This window comes from Pinus tabuliformis, chromosome 1_2 (genome assembly GCF_031772625.1).
Source record: "Pinus tabuliformis cultivar Carrire ecotype Pingquan chromosome 1_2, CPIR1, whole genome shotgun sequence".
Classification (NCBI taxonomy): Eukaryota; Viridiplantae; Streptophyta; class Pinopsida; order Pinales; family Pinaceae; genus Pinus; species Pinus tabuliformis.
In genome coordinates, this window is record NC_142298.1 from 1,206,883,727 (window position 1) to 1,206,900,109 (window position 16,383).

The following is a 16,383-nucleotide window of genomic DNA, read 5'->3' on the forward strand; positions in this document are numbered from 1 at the left end:
GGTCGCACATCTGATTGACACTCAATAGATTGTGCTTTAAGCCATCAACATACATATCATTTCCAGCTTTGACCTTTTCTTTCAACTGAACATAACCTTTACCTTTTATGAACGCAGGGGTGTCATTTCCAAATGAGACCTTCTTTGCCTTTTCTAAGGCACTATATGATTGAAGTTTTTCTTTATCACCTGTCATATGTTTCGAACATCCACTATCGATATACCATTGATTTTCCTGTCCTTATGTATATAAGGCTATCCCACATCTTTCTGGTTGCGGTTCTTTCATTCTCCATGTTTTGGCACTTGAGACTTGTTCCTTCTGATTTGTCTGCCGAAACCTGCTCCTGCATTCAGAATCTTCATGACCGAAGTTGTTACAAATAGAAAATTCTATTTCATTTTCAAGAGCAGAGAAGTTATTGTAGGTCCTTTTCATGATCCCAGTCATACTTCTTTGTTTTTGAGCTTCTCTAGTCATGATTGTCTTATAGGCAACACATTGAGCTGCTTTGTGACCAAAGTTATGACAAGAGAAACACTGGCCATTGAAGAAACTCCTGCGATTATCAAATCTACCAACCGAAGGATTGTAGTTTCTATTGAAATCCATTCTTGAGGCAAATTGAGAATGTTTTACTTGTGGCTGGTTGTAGATTCTGTCCATCCTTAAAGTAGATTGCCCCCGATTTACCTGGTAATATCTATTCATTCTTGAGGTAAATTTTCCCTGATTTACCTAGTGATCTCCATTGTGCCTTTGCTATCGATTGTCAATTTTTCCACTCCTCCTTACTGCATCAAGATAACTTTTGGAGGTGGAAGCTTCTTCATTATATCCCAGACCTGTCTTGATTAGAGGAGAACACTGCACTTTGATAATCTCATCTAAAGTTTCAGACCCTTTAGCAAATATGAGATTAAGGGCTTTTGTTTTCTCAATTTATTTTCTAAATCCCACAATTTCACATTCTAACTTATCATTGTATTTTTTTTTTTTGGCAAGTTGGATTGTTAGAGTATCTATAATCATATTCTTTTCCTCTAAACAAACTTTAAGTCTAGAAATTTCTTCATAAAGACCTTCTTCATTTATAGAATCCAAGAAATCATCATCTTCAAAAGCCATTAAAAGTCTGTCATCATTACCTCGTTCATCTTCATCACTATTTGAGAATCCATCACTGTCTTCATGCGTGTAATAGCTCTTCTTATTCTACTTTCTGTTCCATCTGACAGGTTCCTTGCCTTTGTCTAGTTTATCTTTATGAGGACATTTTGCAGCATCATGACCGACACTTCCACAAGCAAAGCATTTGAAAGGCAACTTACCTCTGAATCTTCCAGTTCCCCATTGGAGGTTCTTGACAAAATTTGATTCTTCCTCTTCTTCTGACATATGTACTAACTCATAGTAATCTCCTTTGCCTGAAGCCTTGAATGCAACTTCTCTCCTATCTGATGGTGCTCCTTTTCTCATTTCATAAGCAATTAGAATTCCGTGTAGCTGTGACATGGTAAGGCTCTGAAGGTTCTACTTTTCTTCTATGGCAGAATATTTTGATTCAAAATTAGAAGACAAAGATCTTAGCACCTTTTCAACCAAAACAACCTCTTTTATTTCTTCACCCAAGTTCTTCATACAATTAACAATCTCATCTATACGAAGGAAATAGTTAGCCACACTTTCTTCATTGTGCATTCTGAGATTTTCATACTGAATTATGAGGGTTTGAAGTTTTTCTCGTTTTACCTGTTCATCTCCTTCATAGCTCAGAACAATCTTGTCCCAAATTTCTTTTGCGGTTTTGAGCTGCATAACCTTGACGAATTCTGTTTGAGATAGTGTCACACGGAATCAGTCAAGGGTGCGGACACAGCTGACCTTCCTAGAAGTCTAAGACATTCTAATGACAAACAAAACAAACTGGAGCTATCCTTCTCTAAACATACATTATGATATGAGAAATCAAGTGTTTCGTTCTTACCTCTGTCCAAACGCTGTTGTAGAATTCCAAGCTTTGTTGATCCGGATGAGCTCCTCCCATTCTCCAAAACTTTCTGTTAGGTAGATTGTAGAGAGTAGTTATGAGCATAGTTCCTTGTCTTGTGTCAAGCTCACTAAAAAATGAAACAACTCCCACAAGTCTTTCCAAGATCTTGAAAGTAAAGCTTCATTCCATCCACCTCACTGAATGCAATGAAGCTTGGGGGGCATGTACCTTGATTTGCGTCATTATGCTGGGGGCATGTGGACTTATAACAAGCATAGTTTTTCGTTTCAAGCTTGCGTAAACATGAAACCGAATCCGAGCATAGTTCTTTTCCTGTGTCAAGCTCGTTAAAAAATGAAACAAATCCTCCTCTACTTGAGTCGAGAGATTGACGAGATCTTATAAATGTTAAGTTTTTAGGTTAGTTATTTCAGTTTTTTGCATAATTTTCTTAGTGTTTTAGGTCGAGTCTTTCAAATGATCTCGTTCATGAACCTTCATTCCATCTATCTTGTAATTAGTTGAATGAAATGAAGCTGGGGGGCATGCGCTCTAGCAGTTATGCTTAGGGGGCATCAAGCACAGTTTTATCTCTGTTTCAAGCTTGTGTAAAAATGAAACTACTCGAAAGCATAGTTTCCCTCTGTTTCAAGCTTTTGTAAAAATGAAACCTATCTCGAGTCAATTTCAGTTATTTTCAAGACTCGTTAAACTCATGAAAATCTCGAGATTATTTTGCTATCTTTCATTCTCGTAAAACAAATGAAAATGCCGAGTTCTTTCCGTCTTTTCCTGCTCGTAAATTAAATTGAAAGTCGGCCACATGAGTACATTTTTATCCCTTTTTCGAACTCGTTAAAATTTACGAAAAAGTGAAACATGCAGATTCATATTTTAAGCCCTTTTCTGACTCCTAAAAAATGAAAAGATTGCCGAGCGTTTCTTTTACACTCGTTAAAGCGGAATTAAAAGACGGTCCCCTTATAGCTCTTTTCTGACCGTAAAATCAGGAAAAGATTGCCGGGTTTTTGTCGTTTCAAACTCGATACGGAAATAAAACGACGTGTCTTTGATCGCTCCCTTTGCATAACTTACATGGAAACCTAACTTTACCCTTTTTCCCAGGAACCTGACTATCACTGGTTGATGGATCAACGGAAAGTTGATGAGATGTTTCTGACCATACTTCCAAGACCTTTGGAATACCAGGACAATTAACAAGGAAGTGGTCACCCTTACAAAGCCTGCAAGGGTATTTGGGTTTACGGTGCATGTCGGAATTTTCCTCAACACAACTAACACTTACAACCATGGTTGGTTGGTTGACTTCTTTGTTATCTTGCTTCTTCTTCTTCTTCTTCTTCTTCCCTTTCTTCTTCTTCTTAGCCTCCTGGTTACTAGCATCAAGGCTTTTACCAGGCGAAGAGGAAGAAATGGAGGAAGAAAAATTAGGCGAAGAAGGTAAAGGGTCAACAGAAGGTTGTTGATGTTGAGATGGTGAACTCTGTTGAGGTGAAGCATCCGGTTGAGATGGAACAATTGGAGTACTTTGGGCGAACGAAGTTGAAAATAACCATATCGGTAAACCTATTGTAAATCCAGGTAATGACAAAGTAGCCATATAAGGAGGACCAACATTCCCAAAGTAAGGAAAAGTACTAGGATTCTCATTAGGAGGGGTTCCTAGGTTGATAAATTCCGGAACATTTGCCATTATATTCAACTTCAGTGAATTTATTAACAATTTTAAACTAAAATTAACAATTCACAATTTACACTTAACAATTAAAATTCACAATTCACACCTATGGTCTCTAAAAGTAAAAACAAACAAATTAACACGCGCTATCAAATCTAGGAGTCAAACCACACACAAACAATAGCCTTCCGGACCGAAAACACTAGTTGGTGATGAAATCCAACATCGCCGAATTCAGTACAGAAGTGGAGGGTGGAACAGTTACCCCGGCAACCTGCTTAATGAATAGACCGGCACAAGTTCCTCCACTTTAACCGTCTCGAAGTGAAGCGAACCCCCCGGAAAATCCAAGTGAGTATAACCGACGTCTGCTCCAGGTACAGTGGGATCTTCCCTCCACCGTCACCTTGGGTAGAATCCTAAAAATTATGGTCACTAAGGTTACCAACGGCAACAAGTACACCTGGGGGAACAGTCTAAACTCCGACAGCACGCAAGGGCAGAGTAGCAAGCTCAATCCCCTTACCAGCTCCTTGACAATAATCCAAGGTTTACCGATAAGTGACCCCTGGCTCCTCGACAATGGTTAATCCGAGGTTTACCGTTTGTAATACGTACTGTCTGGCGTCGTTCCCAACGAGGGAGGATGGATCCCCTCACTGGTTCGGACACGAGCTCGTGCTTCTCCTTTAAGAGGAGCTTTCCCAGAGTGTAAATGTAACAATTGGATTTGATTCTATCACAAGATCAACTACTTGTTTGGTTTTACTGTCTTGGAGAGTTAAGTACTCACCTACTCCAACACACTAGCCTAAGCTATGTTGGTGCTTCAGAGCCCTAGAAATGTAAAAATTACTAGATGAATTTTAATTAAGCGCTGTGTTATTAAGGCTGTTATTACTCAAATGGATACATGGAGATGAAACCAATGGTGTTATGACCCGACTCAACTGAATGCAATCGAATATGATAATGTAATCTTTTCAATTCGATGAATCCTAACTAAAGTAAGGAGAGAGTTTCCATTCACTTCCAATAATGCAAAAAATTGATCACTAAGAGAAAATATAACAAATTCTCTAATGCACTAATTTTATCAAGAAAAACTAATGCAAATCAATTCCAAACCATTTTTTTTTTGTGTAAATTCAAATCAAAGAAAGCTGATCTAAATCTACAATTGATTTTTCAGAATGTAAACTATGCAATTGTAATCTATGCACAATTCACTTGAAAAGTATGCAAATGTAATCTATGCACATTTTCCATTCATATTCTGAAAATGAGAATTCTAATTATGCAAATGTGATCTATGCAAGAGAATTCTCAAACACAAGATGATTCTAATGTAATCTAAGAACCAATCAAGTGTAAGTCAAGAAAATTGGGTGAGAGTTCCAAAGATCAAAAAATAAAAACACTCAAAGGCGATTAACACTCATACACAATTTAGCCCCCCCCGACGAATGAGGGGGAATTTTTTTTGCAAAAACACAAGCAAAAAGATACAAAATTGTGAAAAGGCTGAGAGAAACCTCCAAGTAATGACCAAAGGAAATCAAATTAAAAATTTCTCAAAAAAGAGACTCAAAACACCCAATTGATGAAAGCTTAAAGTAGAAATGCCAAGGAAACAAGCCTAGGTGAAGATTTATGGCAGGTAACGAGTGGATCTGGGCAGTAAAAACTAAGAAAAAACAAAATCCAAGAGCAAAAAAGGCAAAAAGTGGAATTTTCTTAAATTTTGGCAGGGGACACAGGCAACCTGTTAGCACAGGTGCGGGCCCGCTCTGTGCACACAGCAAAAGTGCGTCCAGGGACGCACTGTGCAGCACTCAGAGGGTGCGTCCTGCTGAAAAACTCAAGAAAACCTAAAATAAAACTAATCCTAAGCTAACCCACCCAGAGACAAGATCACAGAGCCAAAACCAGAAAAATAAACCAATTTTCTCAAAGCAAAGTTCAAACAAAAGAAAAGACTCTTCACATCAATGGAATCTTCCCCAGCGGAGTCGCCAATTTGTCACACGGAATCAGTCAAGGGTGCGGACACAGCTGACCTTCCTAGAAGTCTAAGACATTCTAATGACAAACAAAACAAACTGGAGCTATCCTTCTCTAAACATACATTATGATATGAGAAATCAAGTGTTTCGTTCTTACCTCTGTCCAAACGCTGTTGTAGAATTCCAAGCTTTGTTGATCCGGATGAGCTCCTCCCGTTCTCCAAAACCTGCAATCACCAATAGTCAAACAATTAAATAGCACCTGATTATAACATAAAACAAAGCATATTCAACATATAGACCAAGGAGTACATGAAATAACCCATTAAAAACAAGTTATTGAGAAGAATGGACCAATTTGCATTAAAGGTAATCAAAAGGAACCATTACAACCTGAGCCTTGGTGTTGTGCAAGCTCCTTCCAGGGTCCACAAGAGTCTTCCTCTACTTTGACAAAGCTCACCCACTTCCAAATAGAACAAGTAAGGGTGACAATCTCTCCTCACAAGCTTCTAAATGGGAGTCCTAATTCCTGCAGCATTTACCCTTAGAAATCTATAGCTTTCAACCTTCTTCCTTCTAGCTCAATGCCTCTTTTTATAGTGCTCAAGAGGAAGTTAATCAGGTCCACCATCAATGGGATAGTCCCCTCTTTGGATGGGATCTCTCCCTTATTGATGGGATAAGTTCCTCTTTGATAGGAGTGCATGAACCATCTGGAGGCGCTCAATATTCATCCAAGAATCTTCTAGAAATCTCTAGAAGTGACCACAAGTAAGTTTTTAAAGATGAAACTCGCGCATTTTAACCTTTTCAGAGGGACGCACCTGCCCCTTTAGATACAGAGCGTCCTTGGACGCAGACCTTGTGAACAAAAGGTGCGTACCCGCAGGCAAGGCTTGAGAGAACCTGCGTACCCAGAGATAAACATATTTTATAAGGACTTTCTCTCTTTCTTGGATTTTGACATGAATAGCAGAGGCCTAAGACTTGCTCAAAAGGGTAGTATGACTGTTGATTGAGCCATACTGACTGTAAATAGCCATGGTGACATTTTTTAGTGTAACAGATAGACTCCCTAATAGAGTATTGACAACCTTTGCATTTGTTTCATACTGCTTCTTCCCAGCCAGATCTGTAGGAGTTGCTGATGGAAAAGTGTACCCTGTATCTATGATATCCCAGACATATGTACCAAGAGATTGAAGATAGGCTATAATTCTTACCTTCCAATAGATGAAGTTGGTCCCATCAAAAATTGGTGGCCTGATCGAGGCTTCTCTCTCGTAGTTGCTCATGATGATCGATCTTCCTTCAAGCGATCAAGCTTCTTTTGAAGGACCTGCTCTGATACCAATTGTTCGAAATAATACTGAGAGGGGGGGTGAATCAGTATTATTAAGTCAAATATTTTTTATTTCACACCCAGATCATATACCCTACTTCAGTTAGAGAAAACCTCGTATATACGCAACTTCAAATAACGAAACCAGCATATACCATGCAGACTTATAATTTAATGTATTCTACAGATGTTGATCATTAGTCTGTGCATCAGAGTCATATAAACAATAACCAGGAACAACAAAAATAGAGTAGAAGACAATCACACATAAGAACACAAGATATAAGGTGGAAACCCAATGTGGGTGAAAACCACCTGTTGCAATTTGTCTCTATCTTCTTTTAATTAGAAACTTATTTTTACAATGATTCTATACTGGTGCAGACTTATACCAGTACGCAGGCTGCAACCTGCAGAGAGCTACACCCCTCTCTCATTCTCCAGCTCCTTCTGGAAGGGAGCTACAACCCCCTTAGCTCTTGTACTAGCTAAGATACTAGTACGTAGGTGTTTACCTACAGAAGGCTGCAACCTTATCTTCTCTTCCAGGGACCATGTTTCATCAATTTTCAAACTGGATCCATGAATATCAAACAAACATCAAGTATATGTGCATCAACCAATCTCCTTTCCACAAACAACTACTGACTCAACCAATAACTTCTCAGAATGCTGTAATCAGAAAAAAATACTAGTAACTAGACACCAATGCTGAACCCAGAACACTACAGAAATCCACAGAAGCAGCTAAAACAAATTTCAAGAGACGTACGCTACTTCACTGTGTGTAAACCTGTGTACATACACGGCTGAATCAAGGCCGACCAGCGTATACGCTTTCTTCTCTCGTTGAACTTGCGTGTATATGCGCCTTTTCAGAGCTGAACCTGCGTATAGATCTATAAAAGACAATTCACCCTTTACACTTAAACTGACTTCAATTATACTCAGATTATCAAATTTATAGATCTAATTATGCGCCGATTATAACAGATCAATTCACAAAAGATATTACTATTCAAGCCTTGAGATCTCGACCCATCAATAGCACTTATCTATCTTGTAATGCTCAGGTTCCTCCTTGATTCTGATCCAGCCACACAAACCAATCACTTGCACGTCTTTAGATATTCAATACATCAGATGATCCTTGCCTAATGATCTCCTTCCTCTTTTATAGTCTTTAGGCCTTTCACAATACCACGGTCCAAAACCATAACAAACCAATACCATGGACCCAATACTTGGGATCAACACATATGACGAGATACTATGGTCCAAAACCATAGGTTCAAATACCAAGGACTAAATACCACGGACCAAAAATAAGTTCTCCCATATGTACACGCTTTTCCTTGCATGAAAGTGCATGTATACATATATGCGTCTTTGGAATGTATAACCCGGGTGTATACGCGGCTTGGTCACGATGAACCCGCGTATATATATTTTTCCTTCATTTTGAGAGCCTGAACTGAGATCTGTCACCAGAGTGAGTTGCCATCAAGGACAATACCTGTGCCATAGCGCCAAACCTGTCATAATGCCAACAACCTAATCAAAGTAGGTTGATGTCAGCTTTTAACATCAAGGAAGGAAAGTTGCAAATGTCCTTCATGAAGCCAATTGTACAACAACCGAGAACATCAGCAAAATTCAAGAAGATAGACTTTGAAGTATTGGCAAGGGATATTCATCCTGTTAACTAGATTGAATTTCACAAGTAGGCTGGAGAAATGATTTACTCCACCCTTACAGGAAAGGCCATGGCTACACATCAGTTGCAGAATTCACTGAATAACATTTCAGCCCAGTATCAGTTGGAAAAGACCTCCTCATAGGCCAAAGACACCAAAATCAAGTCTTTGGGAGACTTGGTAATTGAATTGGGACATGATCCCAAAGACATCAAGGCTACTAAAACTAATCAAAAAGAAGAATGATGACATTGCAGCTCTCAAGAAACAGTTAAAGATACCTCAACTGCAGCACCCCCAGACACAGGAAGTCTTGGAAAGCCAAACTAAGCATGAAGAGTTGATGGACTTAATGCTTAAACTCAATGATCATTTGAGGGAGACAGAAAAGGAATTGGATAGCTTAATCCAATTAAAACAAACTGATCTTGGCACTACCTCGGTAAATTTCATCGCAGCAGTTACCATGACTGTTCCTTCCACATTGGCAGCCTCATTGGCTCCCACAGCTCCATGGGCCACAGCACTACCTGTTTCTACAGCATCTACATCGGCAACATGTACATCAGGTGAAGAAGTAGGAAAATTGGTTAAAGCTATGGAAGAAATGTCCATACAAACCATAGAGATGAATAAGCTCAAAGAGAAAGTGACAAGCTTGGAAACTGATTACAAGCTTGCCAAAATCATGTACAAAGAAGAAGTGCAAAAGGCTACCAGAACGAGTGAAAGATTGAAAGCCCTGGAAAAGGACTTAACACTGAAAGAACCCCTTGGGTAAGCTAAGGAACAACTATGGTCCAATATCATTCGCTCTGCCAATGATATTTGGCAATCTATTCAGGTGATTTTTGAGCAAATAGATTTGATAAAGCTGGCTACATAGGCCATCCAGAAAGTAAAAGCAGAATTAGGACAAATGCCAGCAAAGGCTACCATAATTATCCAATTCCTTAACACCAAGAGTAAGTATGAGCTGCAAGAATTTGAAATAGAGGACATAACAGAGACAATTTTTGAGGTCAAAAAGGTCCTCTCTAAGAGGAACTTGATGCAAAACTTGGAGGATAAGTGTCAGAATATGCAGCTAGTTGTTGACAGATTTATGGCTAAGTTCCAGATTTTGAGAGAAAAGGTCTTACCCAATCCCTTAGTGATAAATGATAAGATGATGACACAGGAGGATTACAACAAGAAAATCAGAGAGGTAGCAAAAGATCAGTTAAATACATCATCAATGAAGGCATTTCCAACAGGAAAAGTACTCTACCAAACATTTGAAAACTTGTTTTACCTCTTACATGAGGTAAAACACTTGTTTATCAATAAGCCTACTTTTTCCAAATACACAGAGGAAAATGAAACATATAGAAAGATGCTAAAAATCCAATTACCTGATGCTGAAACAAGGAAGAAAATTAATTTATTTACTATAGAAATATGCAGTAAAAAGGTTAATGTACAGTAAAAGTAAAACAACATGGTAAAAGGATGTTGAAAAATCAATAGAGTCAAAGTGTATCAGATGAAAGGATAAAGTAAATGAAGCATCCAGTGTGAAAGATCAAACAACAAAGCAAATTAAAGGACAAAATATCAAAGCTAGCAGAACCAAAATAAAAGGGACAACATGAAACAGTTCAATAGTTGTCTCTATCTTCTTGCATGAAGATATTTCTTTTTTCCTAGATTAGTTTTGAATACAGTTTCAGATATTTTGTAACTCCATTTGTATAAATACTTCAAAATTCGAAGTATGTAGTGTGGATTGTATTAGACATTTCTATAGACTTTTTTATTAGAAGACCCAAAAGGTTATTGTATCATTTGTTGGGCCAGCAAGCTCGATTGATAAATAAAGATCAGATCTCCAAAGTGGTTTGTGGTTACCTTTGGTTTTTCTTTATTTTTACTTCAAAAGAATTATCAGAGTGATAACATTTCTGGTGACCATACTAGGGACTTCGATCCTCAATCTCATAAAACTTTAAGGAAACCTTAAATTAAATCTGGAGCCCCTTAAGGTCATTACCTGAAGTAAATTTTCAGAAAATTTCATAAAAACAGTTTAAAAACTTAAAATTTTGGCTCCTAAACAAATTCACTATACTAGGGAAAACCCATATCCAAAACCTGCAACTATAGTGGATGACCCCGAGAGGATTTTAAGACAACCTAAAACAACAGAAAGTCAAGCTAGTAGTAGCAGATTAGTTAGATACAATTCACTCCCCGAGGAGTTGTCAACTTTAGATGACATCCCTTTCAATTTGTCATTTGAACTCTCATTATTCAAAAGTAAATCTGAGAATGCAATCCACGAAACAGTCTTAGATCCTGGGTTTGTTCAACTCATTGAATCAAAAAGGGTTATTCATTCAGATTTAGATAAATTAGTCGTTGAGACTTTTGACAAATTAGAAGCTTGGGCCTCTAAATTGATAAGTAATATAGGTGATTCTTACATTCAACAATCTATTGAACTAGCTGCCCTTACTACTGCTGCCCTTGGAGTTTCTCCACAAACTTCACTCGCTGTAAATCCACCTTCCTTTACCACAACTTCATCAATTGTATCTACCACAATCCAATCACCTAAACCACTTATTAATCAATCATCTTCATCATCATCTAGTTCACCTCCATCAGTTTCAAGCCCTTCTTCAACCACCACAACTTTACCCCCCAATCAAACCAGAATTACAGCAATGGCAAATCGATATGCTCCTCTTGTTTTACCTACCCAACTCCATCCCATGCCTATAGATTATCATAGTAAGATCTTCCTGTTTGATGCTATCGGTCATTACACTGCCCAGCAGCATGTAAACAAGAAGTCTGACCTTTTTTAATTGCATGAAATAGATTTAGCAAATGTCCAAATGAGATTGTTTGCCCAAACTTTAACTAGTGATGTCAAGAAATGGTTCAAAGCCTTTCCTACCAACCATATTGGAGACTTAGCAAATTTTCAAAGGTTATTCATTGATAGATGGGAAATAATGAAAAACCAATTGCAAATAATTTATGAATATGAAAATATTAAAAGAGCTCCTAACGAGTTAGTTCAGGACTATTGCACTAGGTTTAATAATATCTACAATGAAATTCCAGCCAACACTAAGCCTCCATCTAACCTAGCATTAATTAAATTCCATGATGGTTTTGATGTTGACATTTGATACCAGATAAGGGAGAGAAATCCTAAAACACTTGAACAAATATAGAGTAATGTTGTCAGTGTAGGGGCCAATCTATTAGCTAAGAAAGCACGAATGAGGAATGAAAAGAAAGTTGTATTTAAATAAGAAGCTTCAACTTTCAATGGAAAAGTAGATGTTTTAGATAAAAGTTTATAAAGAATCATGGATAGGTTAGAGAACACGGAGAGGAAAAATCAATTGGACAATCAATAACAACAACCCCTAATAAAAAACCCAAATTTTAGGATAACCCTAATACTGCAAAAATTGCTACACCAGACCAACAGATTAGGTTCCCCTTCCAAGAAAACTACGTTGAGGATTCACAGAACCAATAATTAGAGGATGATACCTAGATTAAATTACTGGAAACCACAGAGGAAGACAATTTTTTTCTTACTCAAGAAGAACAGGAGTTATATATGCTTTAGCAATTGTAGTTAGAATCTGGTGAATCTTTTGATTTTAAACAGGGATATGAGTCAGCTATATATGAGGTACATAAACAATATAGCTTGAGAAGTAAGAAGAATAATGAGACTCCCATTAAAATATCCATCCAAACCCAAACTAAGATAATAAAAGAAGCTCTAGTTAACAAAGTATTGCAAATTCTCCCTAGGGGAACAACTGAAACTTCAACCCCTAGGATTGTAGATATAACCTCCACTGAAACCCAAACAGAGACAATCACTGAAAACAATAAAAATAAAAGAAATCAAGGCAAGACAGTAGAAACACAAACTCAAATAACTACCACTGAGACACAAAATAAAGATACTCAAACTGCACACATTAAGGAAGATTTGATCAAACAAACAAACCTCAACTCCCTTTCAATATTAAAAATGAAATATCTAAATTAAAGATATCAGTTATTTGACCGAACTGGTAAAGAATCAATCTTATAGGTCATATATAACTAAGACTTTGAACATAGGAGACGGAGAGGATTCTATTCATTTTAATGATGACCAACCTGAATTATTATTTGGCCCTAAAGCCAATGGAATTCATAAGTAAGGGGGATTTCCTCCTTTTTACATCAGCCTAAACATTCATGATAAAATTTTGCATAACGCTATGTTGGACCGGAGCATCCCACAATCTAATTCCAAAGGAAATAATGGAAAGACTGAACCTAGACATTACGAGGCCTTATAAAGATTTATTTTCTTTTGAATCTAGCCAGGTTAAATGCCTTGGTCTAACCAAAGACTTATGTGTGACTCTTGTCCAATGCCTTACAAAGAGCATTCTAATGGACATTATAGTTGTAGACATCCCACCAAAATATGGAATGCTATTATCTCGCTCATGAGGAGAAAAATTGCAGGGATCTTTGCAGTTGGATATGTATTATGCCACCATATATGTTTTTGGCCAACCAAGAAAATTATATAGGGATACCTTGATGAAGTACATGGTTAGTAGCAAGGAAAAGCCACAAAACTTTCCCATATATACTCCGTGCATTCAGATATGGACTCCTTCATCTTATATAATGCAGAAACTGATGAAAATGAAATCACAAGCAAAGACCTTAAGTACAGAACAGCTGATATTGAGAACATATTCCATGAGTCACTTTGGAATTTAGACTTTGATGGGTCTGTCAATAAGTTAGGGGCTGGTGCAAGAGTGTGGATCCATAATATGGAAAACAACCATGCTGAGGGACACGCTTTCAGATTAAATTTCATATGTACCAATAACATGGCCGAATATGAAGCCCTCATTCTAGGGTTACAATTGGTTAGGAAATTGGGAGCCAAAATAGTTTCCATCATGGACTCAAATCTGATTATCAAACAGATCAATGGTGAATATTCTGTCAACAACCCTAGGCTTGGTAGAAATAGGGATACTATTTTAGACTTGATCAAGGACCTCGTGGAATCAAAATTTACTGCCATTGCTAGAAAACAAAACATGTAGGCCCACAGTATGGCTACCTTTGCTAGTACTTGTAAATTGACATTTCAACCAAACCACTAGTACACTATAGAAGTCAAACACAGGCCTGTTATACCAGACAACCTTAAGTGTTGGCAGATTTTCTCCCAGGACTCTCAGATCTACGATTTCATGAACAATGAAGGTGAATTTCGGAATTGTAAGATAGATACTGATTGTACAATAGATAGTAATGTAGAAAGAAGTTTAGATAAAAATGTTTTTGATATAACTAAAACTAAGTTTACTAGAGTAGAAATAAATAGTTTAGAAAATGTATAGATAGATGAAATAATCTATGATGATCATGAGATTCTTCATTTGAAAAATAATTTTTTTCCTAAAGGATTACTACCTTTAGAAGATTTGTTTGACTCTAATGATGTAGCTAGGAAACCCAAGATGGAACTTCTGAGAGTTGACATAGAAGAGGTTAATATAGGAACTAAATATAATCCAGAACTCATTAATATATCTAAAGCCTTACCCCCAGAGGAAAAGGTCAAATATATAAATCTATTTAAGGAGTTCCAGGATGTATTTGCTTGGAATTATGAAGACTTAAAATCTTATGACGCCAGTATAATCCAACATAAATACCTCTAAAAGAAGATCATAAACCTTTCAAACATAAACTTACGAGGATAAACCCAATCCTTATTCCATTCATAGAGAAAGAAGTTAAAAGAATGTTTGATGCCCAAATAATAGTGCCCATTAGATACTCATAATGGATTTCAAACTTAATTACAACTAGGAAAAAGATAAGTAAAATTAGACTTTGTGTAGATTTTAGAAACTTAAACAAGGTCTCTTTAAAAGAAAAATACCCCTTACCAAAAATGGACCATATATTGCAAAGGGTAGTGGGGTCATCTAGGATTTCACTATTAGATGGATTCTCTGGGTATAACCAGATCTTAGTCCAACTTGACGAACAAGCCAAAACTGTGTTTACTACTCCCTGGGGTACCTTCATGTACTTGAAGATTCCCTTTGGATTAATGAATGCAGGTGCTACATTTCAAAGAGCTATGGATATAGCATTTTCCAAGGAAATCCATGATTTCTTAGTAGTATACGAGGATGACATCACAATCTTCTCTAAATCTGACAATGAACACTTAGACCACCTCAGAACAGTATTTATCAAATGCAGGAAATTTGGGATTTCTTTAATTCCTAAAAAGACATTTTTCGGTCTACAAGAGGGAAAGTTGTTAGGACACATCATATCTAAATATGGGATTAGGATAGACCCTGCTAGAATAGAAGCCATTTTGACCATTTCCCATACCCAAGACATAATATAGCTGCAATCATTTCTAGGTAAGATTAATTTTCTTAGGAGATTCATCTCAAATCTAGTATAATTAATTAGGGAATTAAATAACATGATAAGAAAGGACTCAACAATTAAATGGACATTGGAGGCCAAAAAATCCTTTGAAGCTATTAAGGAAGCATTAACCAAGACTCCAGTCCTAATTAGTCCTGACTTTAACAAAGATTTTATCATTTTTTCTTTTGCTTCAGAACACACCATTGCAGTAGTCTTGCTGCAAAAGAACAATCAAGGATATGAACAGCCAATAGCATTCTTTAGTAAATCCTTAAGAGATGCCACACTCAAATACAATATCATGGAAAAATAGGCTTTAGCTTTGGTTAAGGCTATCAAATATTTCAGAGTATACATTCTGTACTCTCACATTATTTCTTATGTTCCAAACTCTGTAGTTAAGGACATTTTGACTCAAAATGGGCCTGAAGGAAAAAGAGGCAAATGGATTGCCACAATATTGGAATATGACATAGAGATAAAACCCACCAAGCTCATCAAAGGCCAAGGTTTAGCCAAACTCATGCCTGAATCTAACTGTCAGGCCCTTGATATCAACTTCATTAGTGCCCTTGATGATCAGGAGGAGATGGCGACTCCACAGATTAGTGAACCTTTTACTGATTCACCATGGTATGCAGATATTACATTTGTTTTACTAAACTTACAAGCTCCTCCTAGATTGACAAGAACTAAAGCTAGATTCTTAAAAATGAAGTCATTGAGATATTGTGTTATAGATAATGCATTGTTTTGGAAAGACAATAGTGGTATTCTTTTAACATGTTTATTAAAAGATGAAGCTAACAAGATTTTACAATAATTTCATGCAGGAAATTCTGGATGACACTTGTACTGGAAGAGTACTGCTGACAAGATTCTAAGGGATGGTTTTTATTGGCCTACCTTGTTTGTAGATGTTAAAAAACATGTGACCTCTTGTCATAAATGCCATATTTTCGAGGGAAAGAGAAAACTTTTACCCTTTCCTCTTAAACCAATTTCCACTGAGATGCCATTTCAACAATGGGGGTTCGACTTCATTGGAGAAATACACCCAGCATCCTTAACTTAGCACAAGTGGATTCTGATAGCCATAGACTATTTTACCAAATGGATAGAGGCTGGATACCTTCTAGGC

The 16,383-nt window shown here is 37.1% G+C and overlaps 1 pseudogene; it reads left to right on the forward strand.

Moving 5' to 3' along the window:
• Positions 1–9,207: 9,207 nt before the first annotated feature.
• The window catches only part of LOC149210605 (organic cation/carnitine transporter 4 pseudogene), an 81,154-nt pseudogene continuing 73,978 nt past the window's right edge, over positions 9,208–16,383 (forward strand).